General features: G+C 40.4%; 1 protein-coding gene across 2 annotated transcripts in view; it reads left to right on the top strand.

The window, feature by feature from the left end:
• The window catches only part of LOC121901407 (dedicator of cytokinesis protein 2-like), a 100,362-nt gene that overhangs the window by 62,547 nt on the left and 24,796 nt on the right, over positions 1 to 13,019 (top strand). The window lies entirely within an intron of this gene.

Here is a 13,019-nt window from a genome sequence, read left to right as displayed (position 1 = left end):
TTATGTGATGACACATTTCAAATGATGTTATTTTTGCCTTCCACAGCAGTATGTGAACTCATGATGCATCATGACTTGATATCTCTCATGGAAGCAGTTTGGACATTTGTCTAATGAGTTCAGCATAATGTAATGCTCTGCAACATTGTTCCCTTCTTCATTTTTCTGTGGGTTCAACAGACATGTTGCCTAAAGTCAATGCTTATATAACTTTAATTTTATGTTTCATCGTTTCTGGGTCAGATAAATACATTTTGATGTATGACTGGGTTTTATTAAAGCTTTACATGGTTGTGTAATAACTTCATTGGTCAAAATGTTTTGATTGAATGGGAGGGGAGCAAAATCAACTATTTGATCTTAATCACTCGAGATCACTTAAGAATTGACCTGTACCCCCAAATTAATTTTTTTATTTATTTTTTCTGGTGTGTCATGTTTGATGTCACAAACTTGCCGGAAAACAGGGTTAGAAAACAGTAAAAAAAGCAGCATGGAAGCCAGTGACAATGTCACGGTGGTTACTTTTTAATATCTTTTACTTCAGTCTCTCTTTCAAACTCAACACTGACTGGATGATGGTTGAGCATTGCTTGAATGTAGATGGATGGAATTTGTTGCACGTTGTTGCCATAGACTGTAAAAAACAATAACGTTCCTGGCTATTTAAACACCAATGTCCCAACTTCGACATGCGTCATAACATTGCGCCGGAAAGGGAGCCAACATTAGCGTGTTCACCTGGGTGTCATGTTTCCATCACTGTCGATAGGAGCTGAAGCCAATAAATAGCCGTGACTACTGCAGAGTCATTTGACACAGGAATGAATACAGATTGTACTCTTTCCCACTGAAGACAAAAGCCAGATGTTAGTGGGTGTTAGTGGGTTTTTCTCCAGTGTGAAAGGGCTTTAGAGTACTTCAGTGTTGCACTGTGTTGATACTTTGATTATCTGATACAAATGGGGCAAGTTAATATTACATCAGTATTAGTCCCCTTTTTTAGGAAATTGGGTCATCGCAGCAGCATATATTGGCAGGGTACATCAAAGAAAAAAAATGAATAAGCGACTAAATGGAGGTTATTCAAACATACTTATGCATTTTGCACTGTATTTCAGAGCATGGAAAAGTGGCTAGAGCCATATTTCAGGTTAAAAATTACTTTTAATTTAAACAAATGGAAGTCATCACACATTCTTACCTCTTGAGGGTAATTGGCAGTGCTGTGGTTTATAGTCCTAATTATTGTTTGTCTTCAAAGTGTCTGCACACCAAATAAAATAAATACAATTTAGACATGTTGTAGGTCTGGGTCAGAATATCTCAGCAAATTTCTTCCAATCTACTTACATTTTGCAGTCAGTGTGTGATGTTGAACACACACGCGCACACACTCACACACAAAGAGAGAGAGCTTATTATACACATATCACAGCACAGATGTCTGCTGTACAGGGTCAAAGGTGGAACACTGTGATATTTTTCAAAATAACTTAAATATGACCTCGTTCACCTATTAGTTTAAGAACCCATGAGATTACTGACAAAAAAGTTGTCATTAGCAAGCGTGACTCAACAGCAAAGGCAAACATCAGATTCATTCCCATGGTTTTCAGAAGTTTTAGAGATCTGCCTGTCTGCAGTGGCCCTGTAGTAGTTAAAAATATATCCTCACCACCGGACAAGTACTAACTCAAACTGACTGTGCTGAGCCTTACTGCTGCACCAATAGTTCATATGTATTCAGGATGAGAGTTGTCCACACATTCACTCATACCAATCACTCCGTGTGACCTATATTGAATCATTTTGAAGCCTCATGTCACATGCTGTTTTTTAAAAAGGGACAATTTGGCCATGTATTTTATTTTTCCCTGACAGCAAGTGTAATTAATATTGTCAGACTCTTTGGAATTTCAGTTTTAAAATCATTAAATATTAAAAGTAAGTGAATAAAGTTAATTATGCTGGTGTGGGTCTGCCAGTGGGCTGCAGTATAGGAATGGAAACACTTTAAATTTAGACCATTTTCAGTCTGCATTCCTATTTTATGAAACTTTCAAACGTTAGCTGAGATAACAGCAAGTGTCACAACTGTACTGTGTGGTTAGTGCTCATGACAAAGGTCCTGGTAAATAATATGGCTCAAGAGTTTTGCTGACAGACAGCAGAGTTTTGAAATGTAAGGTCTTTACGTAAGGCACTCTAGATCAAAGGATACCTGCTTCAGTGACATATTGCTGCTATTTATATAAATATCTTGACAGTGTGCTTGGCTCAAGGACTGCTACATTGCCTCGGAGCTAGCAGGGGGTCACACATAATTGACAGCTTAGACTGTTTATGATTGGTTACCATGGTAACTGTGGCAACTATTGTCTTGGAGTGGACAACACAGGTCTTGACCCAGAGTTCACCTATCCTTCCAGGTTTGTGTCTTTTTGGTGTTTGGTGTTTGTGTATGATGTCTTGTGTGTGTGTGTGAGAGAGAAATCTATTTTCAAAGCAAACAGCAGCGATCAGGTGGATGAGAAACAGACTCAGATGTGTTATTTGCAAGAAGAAATTGCAGATGATGATGATATTTTTCTTGAGAGAAACAGAGAGAGGGGGAAAGCGAGAACGAAGGAGCGAGTGAAACAGTGTTTGCTTGTGCTTGAGTGAGGACTGCAGATGTGCATGCATTAATAAGTGTATGTGTGTGTGTGTGTGTGTTGTCAAGCAGTTTGCCTTGGGATTCAGACTAAGTCAATTGAAGGTAATTTCACTGCAGCTCAATTCCAAGCATTTGTCTTTCCACCAGCAGCCACACCAGATGCCCAAGCACCTGCTGCAACAAACTTTCTCTCTTTTTTTTTTTCTCCTTCTGCTGACACCATCTATTTATGTGTCTGTAAGTATGTGTGTCGGTGCCTATCATATTAAGTCTTACTCTTCACCACTGACCTGCAGGCTGTCAGGCAGAAAGTGACACCGTATCCGCTTGAAAGCAGTTTCTCTCATTCACACTTGTTTCTCTCTCTGTCTTTCTCCCACTTTCTCGCTCTCTCGCTCTCTCTCTAACTCTTATTGGATACCATTTTCCTCTTGTCGCTCTCATTTTTCGTCGTACTTGTGTTTGTTGTCACACTTTTCCAATCACCAACCCCTTCTCCATCTCTGTCACGCTGTATTTGATTTACTGTGTGTTTCTTCCCCTCACGTTCTCTCCCCTCCCCCTGTCTCTATATTTAATCATAGTCTCTCGCCCACATCACACCTCTGGCTGTGCAAAATGAAGAGGGAGGAGCTGGGGAGGTAACACTGTTGGCTGGGGGGATGAAGGGGAGGCAACAAAAGAGGAGAACAGGGGAGACAGCAGCACAGGGAGATGTATAAAGGTGGAGGGATAACAGGAAGAGAACAGATGAAGGAGAGGGATCACGGACAAGATGAAAGTAATGCGTGAGTGTGTGTGTCAGAGGAAGAGATGTAAAGGCCCATTTTCCCTAAGTTGAAATCTCCAAAAGTGTCTGATAGTCTGTTAAAGAATAAAGAGAGAAGACTAGAAGAGAGAGATGTGTATAGAGACATAAAAAGAGAAGAAGAAGAAGGGGATCTGAGAAGCCGCACACACTGCTTGCCAGTAATCAATACGCACCGCAAGTGTGCTTGAGCATCTGTCACCCCACATACAAACACACACACAGCCTTTAAACACAACAGGGAGTTTCTTGACAGGGTGCAGCTTTTTCTGAAATCTGTTTATACATGCAATGAATTTAATTTACCAGTTGGTGGGTTTGGGCTATTCAAGAATTGTCTTCAACGTAGGCAGCCTCAGCAAGGCCTTGTGTGCGCGTGTGTGTGTGTGTGTACACATGTGTATGTGCGCGAATGGGTGCGCACCCACGCCTTTGCAGTGGCAACAGAGCACTGAATGCTCCAGCGAATCGAGTCCCCTGTCGTTTCAAGGTGAGGCTCATTTTTCAGCCGCCGATTGACGGGCCCTGTGTGTGTGTCTGTTTTAGGGAGGCTGAGACTCGCTTTACTGCTCTGTAATCACACTGCTTCTCTCGCTCACTATCTCTCGCCCACTCACCTCCAGAACAGAACAAATGCAGCACTTTATTGGCCCTTTGAGACAGGGCACACATTGCATTTTGGGTGATGTAGTCAGTTTTTTTTTCTGTTGTCCCAGAGTTCATGTTCACTTTTTTTGCGTTTAAAGCAACTGAAGAAATCGTATCCATTTTACTGTATGATTTTTATTTTTCATTACCACAATTTCTAAGATTGTACAACCTAAAACACTTAATACAGTAAGGGACACTTGTGTCTAAGAATTAAGGACCATTTATCACAACAATAGTACTTGGCAGAAAGAAGGCTCTGCTCTTGAAGGCAGTCAATCCAAACAGGTATGCAAGCACAATAAAAGGGTTTATACTCCTATAAATATGAAATCATGGCACAAATTCAGACATTATTCAGAGGCGTCTTGCACTTTGGTATGTCAGCAAATAATTTCAAGAGTAAGTTGGAATGATTTCAGCAGAGGTAGCCAGAATGATCTGCTAAGTACAAGTGTGAGCTGTTAGATTATTAAGACGTCTTCTCTGATTTCTTTTAATGTGACTGATGATGAAAGAGTCTGCTGACACGATCAGCTGACAAGCTGTCAGACAGGTCAGTCGGACTGATCAGCTCGTTACAGGTATGAGTTTACTGCTTCTCCTCAATGAACATGCGCTGTGACAGAAAAGAAACTCAGCAGAATTACTGAGGATCCTCAGAAAATAAAAGGTAATTTGTGTTTTACCCCTAATTTATAAATAGTGTGTGTTTCTGTGTGTTGAGTTCAGTTCAGTGAAGATACTGTCTGAGAAGCAGGCTTGTTTTGTGGCAGTATTAGTTCCACTTCTTGAATCTGTTCTTCTAAGTTTGTACCATATTGTTTGGTTCATTTCTTCTTGGAAATTAATATTAGATGTCTGCAGATGTCTAATATTTGCATGCTGCATTGCACACATATCAGTGTTTCCCATACATAGGCTCTACTTGGACGACCCACCCAGCCCACATGTGAGGTATTTAGGGAACATTGGTAAGTTGTAGTGTCTACCGATGCATGCAGGGCGTTTAGGGGACATCTGTAAATTGTAGCTACACAAAATAACCAGGGTTAAACTCTCCCCCTCTAAACTGCGTGAGTATCTGCATGCACATCGGTCACACGCCGCCCGCGCCACCCACCATTATGAGTGAATTCTCAACCTGTGGGAAACACTGCATACAGAATGTATGCACTGTTTATCTGTTTCGCTTTTGTTTCCATAATTGGTTACAGGTTTCATCTTTCATTAAGTGTCATGGTATAAAATGTATCCCTGCACCTCCAACAGAGGGAAGAATTCACTAATGATCTTCGAAACAACCAGGAAACCTGCTCAGCTGTTTCTTCAGTTTTGTTGTTCATTTTAATTGGGTGCAACTGCATTTTTCAGGAACAGTGCACTTTAATCAGCGTTTCCACTGAAGAGCCAGAAGTCACAAAGGCTAATGTTGATATCACAAAAGCCAAACATCTTAGCCAGCCCAGCATAATTCAAGTTAGCTTCTAATTGAAGCATTGTTTGGGGCAGGTTGTGTGTGCTTCACTGATAGTAAAGAACTTAAGTGTGTTTTCAAAGGCAGCGAGGGCAAAATATTAGAAACTGTTGCTGTCTGAGAAACCTGCACCATGAGAACATTTTTATGAGCAACAGAATAGTACATGTGGATTGTGCTCTACGGCACATCGTGTACTGTGTGTTCATGATAAATTTACATTCCAATCTGGCTCACCGTCTTTGTTATACCAATGAGAATTTAATTTTGCACCTAACATGAGTTTTAGGATTCAGAGTTATGGCTTCTGTTTCTTCCCTGTAGCGCACAGTGATGTGATCAGCGTCACTAATCGCTGACTGAGGTCATATTTGAAGGTGCTGGTTTAAGCTGGAGACCCTAAAAGCTACAGTTTGTTAGCCCAGCACCTTACCCCTGGACAAACTTCTCTATATATGTACTTTATGCAAGTGTGTGTTTGGAATCAGTGATGCACAAATCAGACAAACGCAGAACATTAATATCTAATGCTTCACTAGACATGAGGAAGACTAGCCTGGACTGAGGAACCCTCAGATAATGATAATAATTATATTTATTTAAAGAGATAGTCTGTTCAGTTACATGTTGAATGCATGAATATGGTCGTAGATACAGCACTGTCGGCCATTTCTGCACGTTGGACCATTATGGGATTCCAGAGGAAATGTCAGAATATAAATGAACGTTCATGTTCATTTGCACCTCTACACGTGTGAATTACTTATTTGCAGACGTGTTTAAACCTGTCCGAGGCTCCTTTTCCGCAGCCCCAATCACAAGGTATAAAAGAGGCAGAAAATACAACTCCAGACTTCAGACTCCAGCTTATAAAAAAAGAAATTTGAATCCTTTTATACTTGTTTATTAGGGGTAAATGGGCCATAATTCAAGTTATGCTCTGTTCCAGTCAGAGGGCCCTCAGAGGAAAAAAAAAAGAAAAGTAAATGCTATTTTGTTTTATGGTGTAAGCATATTTACAACCAGTTAGGTACCTATAACAGGGAAAGGGGTGAAATATAGACAAAGAGTGTATTATTGACAAATCCATCCGCCAGCTTAATTCATTTGTTTTGTATTTGGCCGGAGGATGTGTGTTAGTTGCACAGAATATTTGAGATATTTGCCACCAAATATGTAATGATCAAAGAGCTACGTGATAAAGTTTAAATTTAGATTCTATAAGCTAACAGGGGAAAACAAATTGCCTCAAATTAAAGGAGGAGCTGCAGATGCATGACCACACATACATCCTATCAGCATGGCTAATAGAGTGTGATATAGTCTGGGTTTTGCATTTTTGCTCAAACTGTGCGCTCTCCCATTCTCTCTTTTAGCCTTTTCTTCCTGTTACCTCATTTTTTTATCCCTTTTTTTCCCACCTGCCCTCGTCCTCTGATTACTCTCTCTCCTTGCTCTCCTCCTCTATCATCTCATCTTTCTCTTCTTCGCCATATCACTCATCCTGTCCGCACGTCCCATCCAATCTCTCTATCATTAACCCCCAATCTATCTCTCCTCCTTTCATCTCTCCATCCTGTTGCCCCCGCTGCCCTCTCTCGGACTCCCTCATCCATCTTCCTGCCCTTCTGACTTTCTAGTCCTTTTCTCTTTCACCGCATCTCATCATTTGTTCAACAATCTGTCTGGTTAGCAGAGCGTCAGTGACACACACACACAACACACAAAGAGGAATGCGCGTGTGAGTACACACATTTCTTTTGACTCTGTCTTTCTTCCTGTCAATCTCCTTTAACCTTTATTTCTCTTTCTCTCCATCGTCTGTCATTCTCTAGAGAAAAGGGATGTAATTAAAGTTTAATGTCATAACCTATTGATTAGGTTTCTCTAGCCTGTAATTTGCATTATACTCCTTCAAATTACCTCTTTATGTCCTCCAGTATATGTGTTTGGTATCCGTGCCTGCATGTACAATATTTATTACTGGCATCAATTATTACTGCAACTTTCAAGCAAATTTTACCAAAAGTTTTGAAATGTTACCAAAACTTTTTTTCTCAGCTGAAACATTAAACAATGTTCTTGAATACTGAAAAGAGAACACTAAAGTATTAAAAGATCTAAATTAATAAAGCACCTTCATGAGAAAATTGAAGGAATCTTTAGAGATTCGATTAGTACTGAATCAAATGTTCAGGCTTTTTCCTGCTGGCATATGTTGGCTGTGCATCATTCTCGCATCCAAGGATGAAAACAGAGAAATGCACTCAGCAATATTTGGATGCATCACTAATGGCCTCATAACCACAACAAGCTCTTTGTATATGCAGCATTTTTTATATTTTTTATCATTTATTCATCAAATTCCATCACTATAGATCTAATATTTATTTGTTTTTTGGTTTTTTTATCTTCTTCAAGCAAAAAACTGACCTTGCACTTCAACATCTCTAATCTGATTCAAACAATAATTTATTTATCATCTTTGAATGAATCTTAGAACGGACAAGTTGCTTATTGACACTTAAAACACATCTGAATATAAATTGAAATGTGACAAAAGAAGGACAGAGAGACCAAGATGATTTGCCTACTAAGTGTTTGACTTGTTGATGTGCTTGTCTGTGCCGGTGAAAGACAGTGGGTGTTGTAACAGACACACACACACACACACACACACACACGTACAGGCTGTAATTTTAGATTATGTTCTTAACTGACTCATGAGGTTATATAAATGTTAAGTGCACAGGTCACATATATCTACACTTCCTCAATTGTAGATCCTTGCACACACTTGTTTTCATACACACACAGACACAAACACACACAAACACATGAACACACACACACACACAGATCCACAGGGGCAGCATTAGTTTATAAGAGAAGGGTTATTGCAATATAATCCCATATTAAAGCTACACTAGCTGTTCTGACGATTGGTTCAGAGGCTTTTAATAGCAATCGGGCAACAGATCTGCACATTCTCTCCTGCACTCACCCTTTCTCTTTCTCTCTCTCTCTTTCTCACACACACACGCACACATAAATAGTCAAAAACATTCAGAATCCTTGTCAAAAGCAAAAGTTGTAATTAATGTTTCATGATAAAATGCAAAAGCAAAAGTTGTAATTAATTTTTCATGATAAAACGCACACACACTCAATTTAAGCAACACACACACTCAATTTAAGCAACACACACACGTGCACAAACGCACAGAGACGTATTCATATGCATCAAAGCCGACTGTGACAGATGGAAAGGATTACTCACCTGCAACACAAACACACACACACGCACGCACACACACACGCACACACGTACATCTACACATAGTTTTGACGCTGTGATCAGACTACTTCGTTTAACACGAATGCACACATTGTATCCTGAAATGAAACACACACATGTACAGTTGATATAACCAGAAGTAAAGGCACACTTTTATCAAACCTACTGAGTCTGAAGAAATCCAGACATCCAGCCAAAGCCAGATTCAGTGGGTTTTGTTTGATTTTTGTGGTCCAGAGGTTAAATCCATGGATTTTGTCTATTAGTTCAGTTGGCTTTCTGGTGCCTGCTTCCATACAATCAGCATCACCTCTATTCATATTTTGGCCAATGTCTTAAATCTTAAATGAGCTGCTTTGGAAATAAAGTACTAGCTGTGGGCTACGAGACTGCAAAAATTCCTCAGAGGGTCATAATAGAGCATCTTCCACGCCTACTGTACACATACTAATCTTTTCAAACAACTGTCTTTCATTGCTTTCTCAGTCACTTACCTTTTCTTATCCTCCTCTTTGGTCCGCATGCCTCTCCTCTCCCTTGTTCTCGGTGTCGCTCTCTCTCGTCTCTGATAATCCTTTAGTCCTCAGTAGCGCTTTCCTCTGACTCTTTACCGCTCTCTATCTCTCTCTCCGTCTCATTCTGTTGCTGTTGATCCTCGCATGCTCACGGAGCCCAGTGATCCTCCCTCCTCTCTCCCTCTCTCGCTCTCTCTCTCTCTCTCTTTGTGTCCCTCTCTCCCTCTCTTTTTGCCTTTCCTTGATCTATCTCTGTCTTTTTTCTATACCCACTGCAATCCTCACTGTCTCTCTCTCCTTCTCTTTAGCTCTCACCAATTTCTCAAATATTACCGCTCTGATTTTGGTCCCTCCACCATCTCTCTCTTTCACCCTCTCCATTTCCCTGTCTTTCTCACTGGCTAATCCCATGCCATGCCCTGGTTTTGTGTGTGTGTGTGTGTGTGTGTCTGCATTGACCCTGGCATGGTGGTAGACCCAGTGAAACTTTGGCAGCACAGAAGTGTCTGCTCCCGGGAGTGGAGCCAGGACACAAACAAACACAAACACACTCTCACACACAGAAACACACTCTTGCTTCTAACAGTGACTTTATTTATATCTTTGTCTCTCTGCGTGAACACGGTCTACTATCGCCTGGCTTTCTCTCTCTGTCTTGTCCTGTCCCTGCTAGCTTCACCTCACTCCCCCACTTTGAGCTGTTTTGTCACTGTTCTCTCTCCTCTCTCTGCCCCACTTTACCCTCTACATGCCATTTTCCTCCTCTTCTTGTATCTTCATGCCTCCATCTCTCACAGTTACCTTTCCCTCTGTGTTTGGCTATTTACTGTCCCTCCTCCTTTCTCTCTCTGTCTCTTATTCCTTCTCTGCTCTCATTCATACCCCTTAGATGACGCTGCTTTCTTTTTTTGAGACAAACGAGACAAAAAATTCGATAGATTGAAAAGAAAGTGAGCTTGAATGCTGTACGACATCAGGTTCTAATTATGCTTAATTATGAGTGCTTTGTCTCTTGTGCACGGCAGGAATTGTGTTTTGCAAATGAATTTCCTCATTTATCATTCATCAGGGGGGTGAGGATATTTTGCTGGTATTCTCTTCTCTTTTATGGAAAAGTTTAAGATTTAGAGTTTAAGTACAAGTAGGTTTAATTAGGTTTTGTTTAGATAAGGATTTAGATACGTTTAACAGTTGATATGTAAATGAAAATAAATGAATAAATGTGGAGTGGAGGTTCTCACATAATACAGTTGTGTTTCTTTTGTGTGCAAGTGCTTATGTAACTGTGTTTTTAGTTATGATTGTCAGTGAAGTGCTTGTGTATGTGTGTATGGACAATTAATTATTGCTTGTGTGTGTGTGTGTGTGTGTGTGTTACCCGAGCGGCCCCTTGATGCAGCATCCACGTGAATGTCCCTCCTGACCCCTCCTCCATCTGAAAATAACTGGTGATGTATGCGCCACTGCAAAGTGGTTGACTCACCTTGTGTTTCAATTGACCTCTGATGAGCAGAGCAAAAGGATGTGTCTGCGTGTGACCATGTGAATGTGTTTGTTCACATTACATAAGCAGCCAGGGTGCAGTGCAACACATGGGTCCTTCAAAAATAATACACGTGTGCAAAAAGAACATACAAGGCTCACAAACAATAAGCTAGACGTGTAAAAGCTGTAAGGTCTCAGAGACTAGATAGGGTGGAGGATCAGAAGAGAAGCACGGCATTTTCAAAGGAGGGTGGAGGAAAAGTATAGTGTTTGAGTAAGAGACTAAGTCCTGCCCCCTGTAAATTTTGTTTATATTTAAATGATTGTATGCCTTTGCATCTGTCTTTACTGCTTTACATCTTATTATTTCTTTCCCCTCGACTCCCCTTTTTCCCTTTGCTTTCTCGTCTTCATTAACATCAAATGATTGTGTGTCTTTGTACTTGACTGAGAAATGGGTGTCTGAGGACACATTGATCTGTTTTCTAAATGGTAAACTGGCGCACAAGTTCACATGCACAGTGAAATGCAAACATATACTGGTATGCACACACCCATACTGGCTCTCTGTCATTCTTTCTTCCTTTCTCTGTCTCTGACAAACACACAGCGACATCACCCTGACACACACAACAACTCTAATTACACCTCCACACAATCCATCTCTCTCTCTTTCACACACACACACACACACGCACACACACACACAAACACACACACCCCCACTCTCCACCTCAACTCCCATGTATTGGAAAAATGTGTGTGTGTAATGGAGGGGGGTCAGGGATGAGTGTGTATCTGTGATGTTACATTGAGGAACGCCTCCGGCTTCCAGTGAGATTGTGTTTTTTAGATGCTGTATTTTAAAAAAAAATTATGAAAAATCGCAGTTTAGAGCAGTGTAATGACTTCCCACCTGGGGGGATGCCACAAAAGGAACTACAGGGGAGGGGAGGGGAGATGAAAATAGGAAATGCTGGTGAGGAATGCAAAATCTGGAGTATATAGGCAGGAGGCGGACCTAAATTAATTGCTGTGAAAGGCATCAATAGACCTGATGTGGAATTATTTGAATGGATGGGTGTTATAATGCTCTCCTATGATTTTAATTGAAACTCATTTATTCCTGTGTTGGGTCTGTTTTGCTGCTTGAATGCCTTTCTGTTTATCCACTGGACCTCAAAAAAGGTTGCATTTTGTAGATATTGGCAATAGGAGAGAACATACAAAGTAGACACTAAAATCATCCGTGTGCACCTGGTGGATTTACACCAGTGTTTCACACTATTCAGTGACATTTGCGACATGCAACATGTCGGAAACATTTCTTTCTGTTCCCTTAAATGATCAAACCCTACCACTTTAAGTAATCTAATAAGAGCCATCAAAGTTAATGCTTTAATGCTCTGTCTTAATTTAAAATTAATGATATGTTAATTATATTTAATTGCATCAGTCGTCTTTCCCTGTTTATCCCACTGGGCATCTCATGGGGATAATGAACTTCACTCAGAGCTTTACTTGGTGACATAAAGTGAAGTGAGTTTATGTAACTTTTAAAAGAAGAATCAGCACATCTTTCTCTTACAAAGTTAAATTTATATGCAATGAAATAAACTCTTGCTCTACTCAGTACACTCAGTGTATTTGCTGCTGCTACAGCCTTACTTGCTGTGCTATCATGAGCAGTTATGGTGGCAAATGTTAGTAAACTTCAGTTCAGAAAGATATTTCTGTGTCAGTTTGCTGACTTTATGACTCTTCTCTATTTGTGATACTGTACAGTATGTTGTCACAGATAAAGATTTCAAAGCTTTTATCAATGTGTTCATTGCTGTGCTGTGACAGTTGTGTGACGGTTTTCTTGCTGGAACCAGTGTGCTACAATCACTGAGAATGCTCCCTACATACCTACAGAGGAATCCAGGTTGAGGGCTGAAGTAAACAAGCCGCCATCAAGGCTGTGGCACATCACTTTTAAACCAATGTAAACCTGTGCTAGTTTTCAACAAAATCGGGTCCAGTTTTAATAGATAGCTTCACCTCTTTTCACATGAAAATCAACAAAATCATACAGACTGTTCTGTGCTGTTAATATCCACAAGCCTCTGTAAATCTTCACATTTGCA

The sequence above is a fragment of the Thunnus maccoyii genome, chromosome 8 (assembly GCF_910596095.1).
Source record: "Thunnus maccoyii chromosome 8, fThuMac1.1, whole genome shotgun sequence".
Taxonomy (NCBI): domain Eukaryota; kingdom Metazoa; phylum Chordata; class Actinopteri; order Scombriformes; family Scombridae; genus Thunnus; species Thunnus maccoyii.
Note: the sequence above shows the minus strand (reverse complement) of the source record. Positions and strands in the feature narration are given on the sequence as shown.